Consider the following 15,243-nt stretch of genomic DNA (forward strand, 5'->3'; position numbering starts at 1 on the left):
CCCTTCATGAAGGGGGCGGGACATCACGATGACATGGATGTTTTCCTTCAATGGGAGTTGTGAGAATCTCCAAACCGCAAGGATTCCTTCTGTGGGACAATTGAGAGCTGTCGAATGGCTCCAGGACTTCCCATAAGGAATGACTCCAGTGCAGGGTTCTAAGGATGGATGCCTGGGCAGCCTGCCTCGCATTCCAAATGTATCCTCTCGACAAGACAGGTGCGATCTTTTAGCTCTGGGAGAGCAACTGAGGGGTCTGAGATGAAATGGACTCTCCTGTGGATGGGTCCTAATCTGAGTGTGTGTCCATGGAGACCTTGGAATGGGGCAGTGGCACCGGGGCACTGAAGGTTTCTCCTAACCGGCAGTTTTGCGATAATCCAACGAGCATGTTTCCCAGGTTGAAATGAGATTTGTTCTGATCGGTGCCACAGGAAACCCCAATATGCTGGTATTGAAAACCAGGCCTCTAAGGAGAGATGCCTGGAAACCATAGCAATGGATTCGATTAGGGCTTAGGGGCTTGTCCAGTTCAATCTATTTCTCGGGGGAAATCTGTCCATTGGTCTGAGTGGAGGTAGTTGCTCCTCTGGTGTCAGATCACCCCTGTTTCTCCCAGTCGGCCTACACTATTGGGATTGCCTCGGGGACTTTGGAGGTTTCTCATAATCTTTAGGGTTTGGTCAATGGAATGGGCAGAATTCCCTTGGAGAGGGCAGGCACAGTCCTGAGTTGTGGCTTTAGGGGTCCCAGCCTGGAGGGTGTGTGGGCCAGGGCTGTGTGGACAGATGTCTGAAAAGTCGGCTTAGGTTTCAGGACATAGGTATGGCAGATCTGTCGATCTACAGACCATGAGGAGAACTCTTTGGGATAAGAACAAAGAGCAACTGTGAGGCACTTACTCAGGCTTCTCTCTCTGGATTTTGTGTCACCGATGGCCGTGCAATGTCGAGGAGGCCTCATGGGCCATGGAAGAGTCTCCCTTTCTGGGGATTTGGCCCGATCCCAAGAGTTAAGTGTAATTCTGTGTGATGGGATGAGTCCTTCCTGTTTTTTCACCGCAGGAGTCCCACCAAAAGAGGGATTCCAGAACAGAGCCCTGGAGACGGTCAACAGGACAACCTGACCTTTGGTTAAGATTGGGGGCCTAGGGGCATGAAAGTGCCATATGCAGGCTCTTGTTCCAGCCACTGAGAGGTCTTACTTGAGGAAAGTGATCACGCTGAGGGTCACAATTCATGTTTGTGCTAAACATGGCACTCAAGCATGGGCAGGGCCTCATGGGGCATGCTGGTTTCTCCTACACTGATCTTTGGACAACATGCCAACCACAATGTTTCTGGCCATGGGGAAGGCAGAGTACTGATATCTGCATCACCTTCGCCCCTGGGCAGTGATTGGAGATAAGGTATACGTTCTGAAGCTAGCAAACCGAGGTTGGGAAGAGATGATGACCTAAGACCTTGGCAGGTCCGATGTGCTCAGTGTGTGGCCAGCTCTCTGGGTTTCAGTCGGAGGTCCAGGCTCAGGTTCTGTCAGACTGGGCATTAGTGCACAGGGTAGACTGTAAAATCAGGGTACAGTCGAGTGGCGTGTAAGTTGATCCTCATTTGGGGTTTCTGGGTAGCCCCCGATGGCAACGTTTTTCTTCTGGAGGGCAGGCAGAGTGCTGCAGTGTGGCTCCAGAATTTCCAAACTGGACGTCTTGTGGGTCAGGAGTGTGAGGATGGAAATCTGAGAATATAAGCAAGGCTTAGGTTTTGGTGCAAGGGCATGGCAGGCACACTGTGCAGAGCTGGATTGAGATCTCATGCATCTGAAGTCAGGGCGAGGATCAGACGTTGGCTCAGGTTGGAGTTTCTGTCCATGATAACCCGTTCATCAAGGGGAGGATCTCACGAGGCCATGGAGGTACTCCCATGATGGGAATTTTGAGATGCTCCAAACCGCAAGGATTCCTTCTGTGGGACTGTTGAGACTGTTGGATGACTCCAAGACGTCCCAAAGAGAACGATTCCAAAGCAGGGATCTAAGGATGGATGGGTGGCAGCCTGTCTCACATTCCAATTATCTGCTACTGACAAGGTAGGTTCGATCTGCTGGCTGTGGGGGAGCAACCAAGTGGGCTGAGTTGAAATGGACCCTCTGGAGGATGGGTCATAATGTGGATTTGTGTCCATGGAGACCTTGGAATGGGGCGGTGACTACGGGGCCTTGATGTATTCTCCTAAGTGGAGGTTTTGACACAGCTCCAAAGAGCAAGTTTCCTATTTGTAGAGGACATTTTTTTCTGATTGGTACCTCAGGAAATCCCATATGCTGGCATGGGAAACCAGGCTTCTGTGGAGAGAGGCCTGGAAACCAAAGCAATGGATCTGATTAGGGCCTAAAGGCTTGCCTGGTTCAATCTTCTCTGGGGACATCAATCTACCAGTCTGAGTGGAGGTAGTAGCTAAGATTGTGTCAGATCACCCCTGTTTGTCCCGGGCGGCCCACAGTATTGGGATTGCCTCGGAGTCTTTGGAGGCTTCTCCTAATCTGTAGTGTTGGGGCCAATGAAATGGGCAGAATTCCCCTGGAGAGGGCAGGCACACACCTGAGGTGTGGCTCCAGGGGCTTCATCCTGGAGGGTGTGTGGTCCAGGGCTGTGGGGACAGAAGTCTGAAAACACAAACTCGGCTTAGGTTTGGGGATGTAGGTATGGCAGGCACGATCTAGAGATGGTGAGGAGAACTCTTTGTGATATTAACAAAGGGCGAATGTGAAGTGCTTCATCAAGCTTTTTTCTCTGGGTTTTGTGTCAATAATAGCCATTGAATGTCGAGGTGGCTTCATTGGCTATGTACGTGTATCCCTCTCTGGAGATTTGGCTCAATCCCTAGAGTTAGTTGTCATTTTTTAGGTTGGGAGGAGTCTTTTCTGTTTTTTTTTAATTTATTTATTTTCATAAAAACAGTATTCATTATTTTTTCACCACACCCAGTGCTCCATGCAATCCGTGCCCTCTCTAATACCCACCACCTGGTACCCCAACCTCCCACACCCCCTCAGATTGTTTTTCAGGGTCCATAGTCTCTCATGATTCACCTCCCCTTCCAATTTACCCCAACTCCCTTCTCCTCTCTAACACCCCTTGTCCTCCATGATATCTGTTATGGTCCACAAATAAGTGAAACCATATGATAATTGACTCTCTCTGCTTGACTTATTTCACTCAGCATAATATTTTTTTTCTTTTTTTTTTTTAACCTCAAGTAAGACACATTCCAGAGGAAAGCCCTGGGGATGGGTGACTGGACAACCTGACCGCTGATTTAGAATGGGGGCCTAGGGGCATGGCAAGCCCCATATTCTGGCTCCTTGTCCAGCCACTGAAAGGCCTTACTTGAGGACAGGGCTCACACTGAGTGTCATAGTGTGAGCTTGTGCCCAACCTGTCCCTCAAGCATGGATGGGGCCTCATGGACCACGCTGGTTTCTCCTAATCTGAATGTTCAACCACATGCTAACCACATGGCTTCTTGCCATGCGAAAGGAAGAGCTCTGATTTCTGCATCAGGTTCAACACTGGGCTGTGAGTGGAGATAAGGTCTAGGTTCTGAATCCTGTAAAACGAGGTTGGGAAGAAATGACGATATAAGGCCATGGTTGGGTATGATGTGCTCAGTGTGTGGTCTACTGTCTGGGTGTCGGTCGGGAGGTTCAGACACAGGTTGTGTCAGACAGGACATTAGTGCCAAGCGTAGACTGTATAATTGGGGTAGAGTTGAATGGCATGTAGGTTGATCCTCATTTGGGGTTTTTGGGTAACCCCATAGGGCAAAGTTTTTTTTTTTTTTTTTTTTTTTTTCCTGGGGGCAGGCAGAGAGCTGCATTGTGGCTCTGAAATTCCCAAACTGGAGGGCTTGTGGGACAGGATTGTAAGGATGGAAGACTGAGAACACAAGTTAGGCTTAGGTTTCGGGGCAAAGGCATGGTAGGCACACTCTGCAGACCTGAATCGAGATCTCGTGCATCTGAACTCAGGGCGTGGATCAGTCTTTTACTCAGGTTGGAGTTTCTGTACATGATGGCCTCTTCATGAAGGGGGAGGTTCTCAAGAGTCCATTTAGGTATTCCCACGATGGGAGTTGTGAGATGCTACAGAGCAGATTCCTTCTGTAGGAACCTCAAGATCTACTGGATGGCTTCCGGAGGTCCCATACGGAATGACTCCAGCGTAGGATTCTAAGGATGGATGTGTGGTGTGCCCACCTCACATTCAATTATTTCCTAGTGGCAAGGCAGGTTCAAACTGCTGGTTCTGGGGGAGCAACTGAGGGTAGTGAGTGGAAATGGACTCTCCGGAAGATGGGTCATATTGTGCGTTTGTGTCCATGGAGACCTTGGAATGGGGTGGTGGATCCGGGGCCCTGAGGACTTGGAGGTTTCTACTAATTAGTACAGTTCTGGCCAATGAAATGGGCAGAATTCCCTTAGAGAGGTCAGGCACAGTCCTGAGGTGTGGCACAAGGGGCCCTATCCTGGAGGGCATGCGGCCAGGGCGGTGGGGACAGTAGTCTGAAAGCAGCAACTCGGCTTAGGTTTGGGGACGTAGGTATGGCAGGCCTGGTCTACAGATCATGAGAATTCTTCGGGATATGAACAAAGGGCAAGTGTGAGGTGCTTGCTCAGGTTTTTGTCTTGGTTTTGTGTCAACGATGGCCATGGAATGTCGGTGTGGCACCAATCAGAACAAATTAGGAGAAACCACCAATGTCCCCAAGGTTATCCTAAGACTGTAGGCCGCCGGGACAAACAGGGGCTATCTGCCACCAGCTGAGCAACTACCTCCACTCAGACTCAGAGACAGATGTCCCCAGAGAAGAAGATTGAACCGGACAGGCCCCTAGGACCTCATCAGATCCATTGCTTTGGTTTCCAGGCATCTCTCCTCAGAGGCCTGGTTTCCAATAGCCGCATATGGGGCTTTACTGCGGGACCCATCAGAACAAATCTCCTCTCCATATGGGAAACGTGCATGTGAGATCTGTGTCAAAACCTCTGGTTAGTAGAAACCTTCAGGACCCTGGTGCCAACGCCCCATTCCAAGGTCCCCATGGACACAAACCCATATTATGACCCATGCAAAGGAGAGTCCATTTCAGCTCAGTGCACTCAGTTGCTCCCCCAGAGCCAGCAGATTGAACCTGTATTAGCACAAGGAGACAATTGGAATGCTAGGCGGGCAGCCCAGGCATCCATTCTTAGAACCCTGCTCTGGAGTCATCCCTATGGGATGTCCTGGAGCCATCCAACAGGTCTCAATTGTCCCGCAGAAGGAATCCTTGCGGTTTGGGGAATGTCACAACTCCCATCGTGGGAAAACCTCCATGGACTCATGATGCCCCGCCCCCTTCATGAAGGGGCCATCATGGACAGAAACTCCAACCTGAGCCTACGTCTGATCCTCGCCCTGACTTCAGATGCATGAGATCTTGATTCATCTCTGCAGTGTGTGCCTGCCGTGCCCTCACCCCAAAACCTATGCCTAGCTTGTGTTCTCAGACTTCTGTCCTCACACTCCTGGCCCACAAGCCCTCAGGATGGTAATTCCGGAACCACAATGCAGCACTCTGCCTGAATTCCAGAAGATGAACGTGGCAATATGGGGCTACCCAGAAACCACAAATGAGGATCAACCTGCATGCCACTCTTCTGTACCCCAATTATAGAGTCTACCCTGAGCACTAATGCCCTATCTGACACAGGCTGAGCCCGAACTTCCCAAGTAGCACCCAGACAGCTGGCCGCACACTGAGCACATCGGACCTGACCATGGCCTTAGGTTGTCATCTCTTCCCAACCTTGTTTTTCAGGCTTCACAAGCTAGACCTTAACTCCAATAAAGGCCCAGGGGTGAATGTGATGCAGAAATAAGAACTCCTCCTTCCCCGTGGCAAGAATCCTAGTGGTTGGCATGTTTTCCAACGTTCACTGTAAGAGAAACCATTATGGCCCATGAGAGCCCAGCCATGCTTGAGAGCTGTATTGGGCACAAACATGCATTGTGACCCTAAGCGTGAGTCCTGTCCTCAAGTAAGGCCTGTCAGTGGCTGTACCAAGAGTCCGCATATGGTGCTTGCCATACCCCTAGGTCCCCATTCTTAATCAGAGGTCAGTTTGTCCTTTCGCCCCTCCCGAGGGCTATGCTCTGGAATCCCTCTTTTGGTGGGACATGTTAGAAAAACATGAGTTAGAAAAACAGAATGGACTCCTCCCATCCCAGAGAATCATCCCAACCCTTTGGGATTGGACCATTCCCCAGAGTTGGAGACTCATCCATGGCCTATGAGGCCACCTCGACATTCCAAGGCTATCGTTGACACAAAATCCAGAGACAATAGCCTGAGCAAGAGCCTCACTCTCGCCCTTTGTTCATATCCCAAAGAGTTCCCCTCACGGTCTGTAGATTCGGCCTGCCATACCTACGTCCTCAAACCCACACCAAGTTTTTTTTTTCAGACTTCTGTCCCCACAGCCCTGGCCCACACACCCTCCCGGCTGGGGTCCTTGGAGTGACACATCAGGACTGTGCATGCCTTCTCCAAGGGTATTCTGCCCATTCCATTGGCCACAACTGTACAAATTAAGAGAAACCTCCAAAGTGCCTGAGGCTATTCGAATAGTGTCGGCACCATAGGACAAACAGGGGTCATCTGACACCAGCTAAGCAACTACCGCCACTCAGCCCCGTAGACAGATGTTCCCCATAAAGAAGATTGAACCGGACAGGCCCCTAGGCCCTAATCGGATACACTGCTTTGGTTTCCAGGTATTGCCACAGAGGACTGGTTTTCAATACCAGCATACGGGGGATTCCTGAGGCACCGATCCGAACACATCTCATTTCCATATTAGAAACTTGCTCGTTGGGGCTGTTTCAAAACCTCCGGTTAGGAGAAACCTTCAGGGCCCCAGTGCCACTGCCCCATTCCAAGGCCTCCCAGGACACAAACCCATATTATGACCCATCCGCAGGAGAGTCCATTTCAACACACCCCACTTGGTTGCTCCCCCAGAGGCAGCAGATTGAACTTCTCTTGTCCCAAGGAGACAATTGGAATATGAAGAGGGCTGCCCAGGCATCAAATTTTAGAACACTGTTCTGGAGTTGTTACATATGGGACGTCCTTAAGCCATCCAACATGTCTCAATTGCCCACGGAAGTAATTCTAGCGGTTTGGAGCATCTCAAAACTCCCATCGAGGGAAAAACTCCATGGCCTCATGTTGCCCCACCCCCCTTCATGAAGGGGTCATCTTGGACAGTAACTCGGACCTGAGACAACGTCTGATCCTCGCCACCTGACTTCAGGTGTACGAGATCTCAGTTCAGCTCTGTAGAGTGTGCCTTCAGTGCCCTCACCCCAAATCTATGCCTAGCTTGTGTTCTCAGACTTCAGTCCTCACCCTCCAGGCCCACAAGCCCTCCTGTTTGGCATTCCAGAGCCACAATGCAGCACTCTGCCTGCCCTCCAGAAGAAAAACATTGCCCTCTGGGGCTACCCAGAGACCCCAAATGAGGATCAACCTGCACGCCACTCGACTGTACCCCAATTATATAGTCCACCCTGGGCACTAGTGCCCTGTCTAACACAGCTTGAACCCGGACCTCCCAACCGACACCCAGATGGCTGACCGCACACTGAGCACATTGGATCTGCCATGGTCTTAGCTCGTCATCTCTTCCCAACCTAGCTTTTCAGGCTTCAGAACTTAGACCTTATCTCTGAACCCTGCCAATGGGTGAACGTGATGCAGAAATCAAAAGTCCTCCTTCCCCATGACAAGAAACCTTGTGTTTGTTATGTTGTCCAATGCACAGTGTAGTAGAAACCAGCATGGCCCATGAGGCTCCGCCCATGCTAGAAGGCAGCATTAGGCACAAACACACATAGTGACAGTGTGAGCCCTGTCCTCAAGTAAGGGCCCTCAGTAGCTAGACCAATAGACCGCATATGGGGCTTGCCATGACCCTAGGCCCCCAATCTTAACTAGAAGTTGGGTTGTCCAGTCGCCCCACTTAGGGCTCTGCTCTGGAATTCCTCTTTTGGTGGGACACCTGTGGTAAAACAAAACAAAACAAAATCAAACAAACACAGAACGGACTCCTCCCATCCCACAGAATTACCCCAAACTCTTGGGATCAGGCTAAATCCCCAGAGAAGGACACACATCCATATCATATGAGGCCACCCCCACATTCCACGGCTATCATTGACACAAAATCCAGAGACAAAAGCCTGAATAAGCACCTCACACTCACCCTTTGTTCATATCCCAAAGAGTTCTCCTCATGGTCTGTAGATCGGGCCTGCCATACCTATGTCCCGAAACTTAAGCCAAGTTTGTGTTTTCAGACTTCTGTCCCCACAGCCCTGGGCCACACACCGTCCTGGCTGGGACCCCTGGAGCCACACCACAGGACTGTGCCTGCCCTCACCAAGGGAATTCTGCCCATTCCATTGGCCACAATCATATAAATTAGAAGAAACCTCCAAAGTCCCCGAGGCCAGCCCAATAATGTAGGTTGCCCAGGACAAACAGTGGCGATCTGACACCAGCTGAGCAACTACCCCAGATGTCCCCAGAGAAGAAGATTGAACTGACAGGCCCCTTGGCCCTAATCAGATCCATTGCTTTGGTTTCCAGGCATCTCTCCTCAGAGGCCTGGTTTCCAATATGAGCATATGGGGGTATCCAGAGGGACCGATCAGAACACATCTTGTCTCCACATGGGAAACGTGCTCATTGGAGCTGTGGTCTAAACATACAGTTAGGAGAATCCTTCTGGGCTCTGGTGCCACCCCAAGATTCCAAGGTCTCCATGGACTCAAACCCACATTGTAGCACATTGCAGGATCCTCTTTACTCCCTCTCAGCCAGCCGATCGAACCGGTCTTGTCACAAGAAGACAATCGAAATGTGATGCAGGCTGCACAGACATCCATCCTTAGAACCTTCTCTGCAGTCATCCCATATGAGACGTCCTGGAACCATCCAACAGGTCTCTACTGTCCTGCAGAAAATATCCTTGCTGCATGGAGCATCTCAAATCTCCCATCATGGGAAAACCTCCTTTGCACCGTGCTTCCCAGCCCCCTTCATGAAAGGGCCATCATGGATAGAAACTCCAACCTGAGCCAACATCTGATCCTCACCCTGATTCAGATGCATGAGATCTTGATACAGCTCTGCAGAGTGTGCCTACCATGCCCCCACCCTGAAACATAAGCCCAGCTTCTGTTCTCAGACTTCCATCCTCACACTCCTGGACCACAAGCCCTCCACTCTGACAATACTGGAGCCACAATGCAGCACTCCGCCTGCCCTCCAGAAGAAAAACGTTGCCCTGTGGGGCTATCCAGAAACACCAAATGAAGATCAACCTGCATTCAACTAGACTAGACCCCAATTATCCAGTCTACCCTGGGTACTATTGTCCTGTCTAACACAGCCTGAGCCCAGACCTCCCAACCATAAATCACACAGCTGGCCGCACACTGAGCACATTGGACCCACAATGGCTTTAAGTCGTCATCTCTTCCAACCTCGTTTTTCAGGCTTCAGAACTAGACCTTATCTCTAATCCCTGCCCAGGGGTGAACATGATGCCGAAATCAGAACTCTCTTTCCCCTTGGCATGAAAACTTGTGGTGGGCATGTTGTCCAACGTTCATTTTAGGAGAAACAAGCGTGGCCCATGAGCATGCTAGAGTGCTGCATTGGGCAAAAAACTCATTGTGACCCTCAGCGTGTGCCCTGTCCTCAAGTAAGGCCAGTCAGTGGCTGGACCAAAAGCCCGCATATGGGGCTACTATGCCCCTAGCCCCCATTCTTAATCAGAGGTCGTTTTTTTCATTTGCCACTCCCGAGGGCTCTGCTCTGGAATTCCTCTTTTGCTGGGACACCTGAGGTAAAAAAACAAAGAGGACTCCTCCATTCATACAGAATGACACCAAACTCTTGGGATTGGGTCAAATCCCCAGAGAGGAAGAATCGTTCATTGCCCATGAGCACACCTGGACATTCCATGGACATCAGTGACACAATATCCAGAGACAAAAGCCTGAGCAAGCACCTCACACTCGCCCTTTGTTCATATCCCGAAGAGTTCTCCTCACGGTCTATAGATCAGTCCTGCCATACCTACGACCCAAAACCTAAGCCAAAGTTGTGTTTTCAAACAACTGTCCCCACAGTTCTGGCCCACAAAGCCTACAGGCTCAGGCTCCTGGAGCCAAACATGAGGACTGTACCTGCCCCATCCGAAGGAATTCTGCCCATTCCATTGGCCACAACCCTAAAAATAGGATAAACCTCCAAAGTCCCTGAGGCCATCCCAATAGAGTTGGCTATCCCAAGACAAACAGGGGAAATCTGAGCCCTTCTGAGCACCTACCTGCACTCAGACTCAGAGACAGATGTCCCCAGAGGTAAATTGGAACGAACAGGCCCCTAGGCCCTAATCAGATCCATTGATTTGGTTTACAGGCATCTGTCCTCAGAGGCCTGGATTCCAATACCAACATACGGCTGTTTATTGAGGTACCCGTCAGACTCAATCTCGTCTCCACATGGGAAACTTGTGGCAACGATATATGACCCTTGAAAACATTAGGCCAAATTAAAGAAGCCAGTGATAAAAGACTACATGTATGATCCTGTTTATATGTGAAATGTCCAGAAAACTCAGATCTATAGGAAAAGAAAGTAAATTAATAGTTACTTAAGATAGGTTGCCAAGAGATGGGAGTGACCAATGTTTGAATGGGGTTTCATTTAGGATGGTGAAAATGTCCAGAACTTGATTGGACACAATTCATACTTTTAAAGTATACATTACAATAAACCATTTAAAGGTTATAGGAACTCTAAAGGAACAACAAATAGAAAGATAAATAACAAGATAATAGGAGAATATGAAAAAGCTCATGGAGCTCAGGAAAGGAAGCCCCCCCCCCCCCAGCAGCAGGCTCTGGACGAGGGCCACTGGGGTTGTGGTTATTTGTTTGTTTTTAGTTTTTTGTTGTCTATTGTGTTTTGTTATGGTTGAAGGAATGTGGCAAGCAGAGAGTAAGGGGACGCTAGCTTTCATCTCTCTGTTCCTCATAATAGATGTGGGGCTTCTCCCTCACTCATTTTGTGTGTTAAGGGCTATAACGAGCTACCTAGAGTTAGTCAAATGCCGGGTTAAGGTGTCCAATGCTGATGCTCATTAGAGCCGGGCATGGAAAATAAGTGCCTAGTGGGCCACTTTTGATAAGCAGAACTGGTACTGTGGGATGAACCAACCTCGAGACAGAGACTTTAAGGAATATTCCCAAGCAGCTGCCGAAACTTCTTTTGTTTCGGGGAATTCCTTGCCTTCTCTGGCCCGACGTGGACTGCCTGGCCCCTCCCCCTTGCTGGCAGGGAAAGCATGGCATCTGAAGTGGAATGGGCCCAGGTGGAGCATGAGGTCTGTTGGCGAAGGGATGGCTGGGCTGATGGTTAACTGTCTGTTTCAAGGGTTTAATGAGTAATTGTTAAAGTGGCTTCCGAAGTCTTTGATAACCTGAAACTGTGAAGGGTTGCTTGAATGACAAATGGAGTTAAATTTGTTGGACATCTAGATCCTAACCAAATGGGATGAAATGCTAGGGCGCTGTTTGCTGGAACTGGGTTTGTACTTTTGAAATCTGCTGGTGAACACATTCTGTGCTTAACTGATTGATAAATTTGCCATCTAAAGAATTCTGTTGTAACAACTCACCATTGGTTTATATTTAGTCTTAAGTAGAGGTTAAGGTATTTCTAAGAGTACAAAATTCTGTTAAGTGTAATTAAGACTGATGGAAATGAGAAAAGCAACTCTGTATGTAAAAAGTAGGAGATATGTAAAAGAGAGATAAACAGCCCTAAGGCCACTGTCAGAGCTAAATCCATTCGTAAAAGAATGGAAGGGGAGACTGATCACCTCCCATTAGCCAGGGATACCAAAAGGGGAGGATGTCCAACCTGTTTGAATCTGGAAAATGCCTGACTGTGTGAATGTATCTCTATGGCTCCACCGCTTCCACTATGGAGTCTGAATGGACTGCACCCTAAATCTTGCAGGGCTTCATATGGCATAACGGTCATCTACTCCATGGAGTAGCCCAGTCCAGGGGGCTACTTAAGGTCCAGACAGACCTTAAATAAGACGCTCCTAAGTTCCCACGAGGGACACGAGCAGGGCAGCATCCAGGGACAGCCCTGCTCCAATGGCAGAGCAGATCACAGCTGTTCTCTCTGGGCTCCTCCACCCAGAATCTGGGAGATGGAACAGGGGAAATTCTGTGCAATGAATTTGGACTCTGCTTAGCACCTCTGTGTTGGCTCTCAGCCCTAGAAAAACGAGAGCCTGAGGGTCCACTTTGAGTCTAGGAAGCCATCTTCCAAGAGGAAGAAAACTCTCTGAAGCTCCGTGAGCTGCTCGTCCCTCTTCTCTGATGTCTGGACTCGATGGGTCACACAAGGGCCTATGGGAGGAGCTCGGGAGTCAAGGCTTCAAATCTTGGCCATCGGAGACTGCCAGGGACCTGACCCGATTGATACATGTGCAGCTGCTGGCACGTTTCTGAATATGCTGGCTCTCTGCAGCCTCTGCATCTTTGAACAACATGTCCATCTGTCTGAAACATCATTCTGTTCCAAGCACTTAGAAACCCTCCACTACCTCCTCCTTTGTACAGAATGGGTATGACCACAAGGCATCAGTAGCCCAAGAAGGCCGGGGGCCAATGTAACTATGAACGAGAGAGATATGGTAGCTAACCAAGCCTGAACAAATTAAGGTAACAGTAGGGTATGAGAAAGTTCAGCTTCCTCCAGCAAGGGGAGGACGGTTCCATGTTATATAGGGTGTCACGTACACTCATCTGAGAATATCGGGTAAGAACCTTATGATTGTCTACGGCCATACCACCCTGAAGGCGCCAGATCTCGTCTGATCTTGGAAGCTAAGAAGGGTCGGGCCTGGTTAGTACTTGGATGGAAGACTGCCAGGGAATACCGGTTGCTTTTGCTTTGATCTCCAAGAGGGAATTTCTTGGGACGGTGGGCTACTGCAGGCTGTGGATGCTACCTTCACGGAGATGGCACAACCTCTCTACGAACTGGCTAAGGGAGGACTCACTATGGTAGAGTGTGGACAGCTGAGGCAGAAGGAGCATTTCGGGAATTACAAAGAGCCTTACTGTGTGCCCCAGCATTGGTCATCCCAGATGTTACCAAGCCCTTCCACTTGTATGTGAAGGCAGGGCTGACTAAAGAAATTTTGACTCAGACTCTAGGGCATGGTGAAGGCCAGTGGTCTATCTTAGCAAGAAACTAGACCCAGTAGCAGCTGGGTTCCCTCCTTGCCTCCGCATAATTGCCACAACAGCCCTCCTGGTTAAGGATGCGAGTAAATTAACTTTGGGCCAAAATCTTGTTATAACCACCACACACGCGATTAAGGGCCTTCTCCGGACTCTACCAGACCGATGGATGACGAACGCCCAAGTAACGGGGTATCAGGCCCTTCTCCTCAATGAACCAAAAGTGGCCTTCCGACCCCCAGCAGTGCTAAATCCAGCCACACTGCTGCCAGAAGAGCTAGCTGACCATCCACACGACTGTGGGGAGGTCTTAACCCAAGTCACAGGAATAAGGCCGGATCTCAGAGACACTCCCCTCCCGGATGCGGAAATGACTCTGTTCACAGAAGGGAGTAGTTACATGGTCAGTGGAAAAGAGGTATGCGGGGGCTGCAATGGTTTCTCCTGGGCAGAGACTCTGGATGACAGCCCTGCCACATAGGATCTCGGTGGAAAAGCAAAGCTGATTGCATTCACCAATGCACTACAGATGGCCGAGGCCACAGGCACTAACTGGAAACTACAGTGTGCCTACTGGCCCCAGAGCTCTGAGCAAGGAGAATGAACCAGACTCTCGAAAAGACCTTGACAAAGTTAATTTTGGAGGCTGGCGGTGGATAGAAAATCTCCTTCCTTTTATTCTCAGGGCACGATGTAATAAACAAGGTGACCCCATTTAAAATAATGTTTGGGAGCTCTGTCCTAGGTTACAGGAGGTTGCCCTAGAAGAAATGACTGATCAGTCTATACCCCACTCACTGCAGGCATTACAGTCTGTCTTAAAAAGAAGGGATCCAAACTGCCTATACTGGAACAGAGACGGTGGAACCACATCCTTACCAACCCGGGGACTTGGTTTGGATACGTCGCTATCAAGTGGGGAATTTGGAGCCTCGTTGGAAGGGACCATTTACTGTTATCCTAACCACCCCCACGGCAGTAAAAGTGGAAGGCATCAGGGCCTGGGTTCATGCGGGTCATGTCAAACGAGCTGAGAGTAAGGATGCCCTACAGAAATGGGAAATGCAGCCAAAAGACCCTGCTGACCATAGACTGAAACTAAGACTAAAGAAACTGTGAGTGTATTGTTGCTATACTAAAGAAAATTGGGGTGATAAAATGTTAGTCTTATATGTTCAATATAAGGTAGAACCATCTGAAAAGTCAAGGATTTGACTAATCTCCAAAGAAAAGGGGGGAATGTAAGGGTGGGGCAGACTGAGTGGAGTCATCCAATCAGTAGGCCATATGTATATCCACTGGGAAGGTTGGAATTCAATTGGCCACCTGTGTAGGGGCGGGGCTTAACCACCCCCATAAAGGGTGCTCTGCCAGGCTGCTAAGGGGGGCTGCTGCAGGAGAGCCAGGGCTCCTGCAGGAGGGCCGGGGGCTGCTGCAGGAGAGCGGTGGAGCCGAGTCTGCGGAGAGTGGAGCGAAGAGCGGTGAAGTCGGCGGAGAGCGGTGAAGTGGAGCGGAGAGCGGTGGAAGTCGCAGAAGAGCAGGGGAGTCAACGGTGTATAGAAGAGCTGTAACAGCTCTTGTAAGAGCTATAACCGCGTTTGGCGGTCCAGCCTCCAGCCTCCGGCGGCCCCGAGCCGCCGCCGGCAGCCTCCAGCCTCGGCGGCGGCGCCAAGCCGCTGCCTGCAGCGTGCATCCTCCGGCGGCGGCCCCGAGCGCCGCCGCCTGCAGCTTCCATCCTCCGGCGGCGGCCCGAGCGCCGCCGCCTGCAGCCTCCGGCGGCGACCCCAAACGCCGCCGTCTGCAGCCTGCAGCCTCCGGTGGCGGCCCCGATCGCCGCCGCCTGCAGCCTCCAGCCTCCG

At 50.3% G+C, this 15,243-nt stretch overlaps 1 pseudogene; it reads left to right on the forward strand.

Annotated features, from left to right (window-relative positions):
• Nucleotides 1-12,973: 12,973 nt before the first annotated feature.
• LOC122901320 lies at nt 12,974-13,092 on the forward strand (annotated as a pseudogene).
• The last annotated feature ends 2,151 nt before the right edge of the window (nt 13,093-15,243 follow it).

The sequence above is a fragment of the Neovison vison genome, chromosome 2, assembly GCF_020171115.1.
Source record: "Neovison vison isolate M4711 chromosome 2, ASM_NN_V1, whole genome shotgun sequence".
In the NCBI taxonomy this organism is placed as follows: Eukaryota; Metazoa; Chordata; class Mammalia; order Carnivora; family Mustelidae; genus Neogale; species Neogale vison.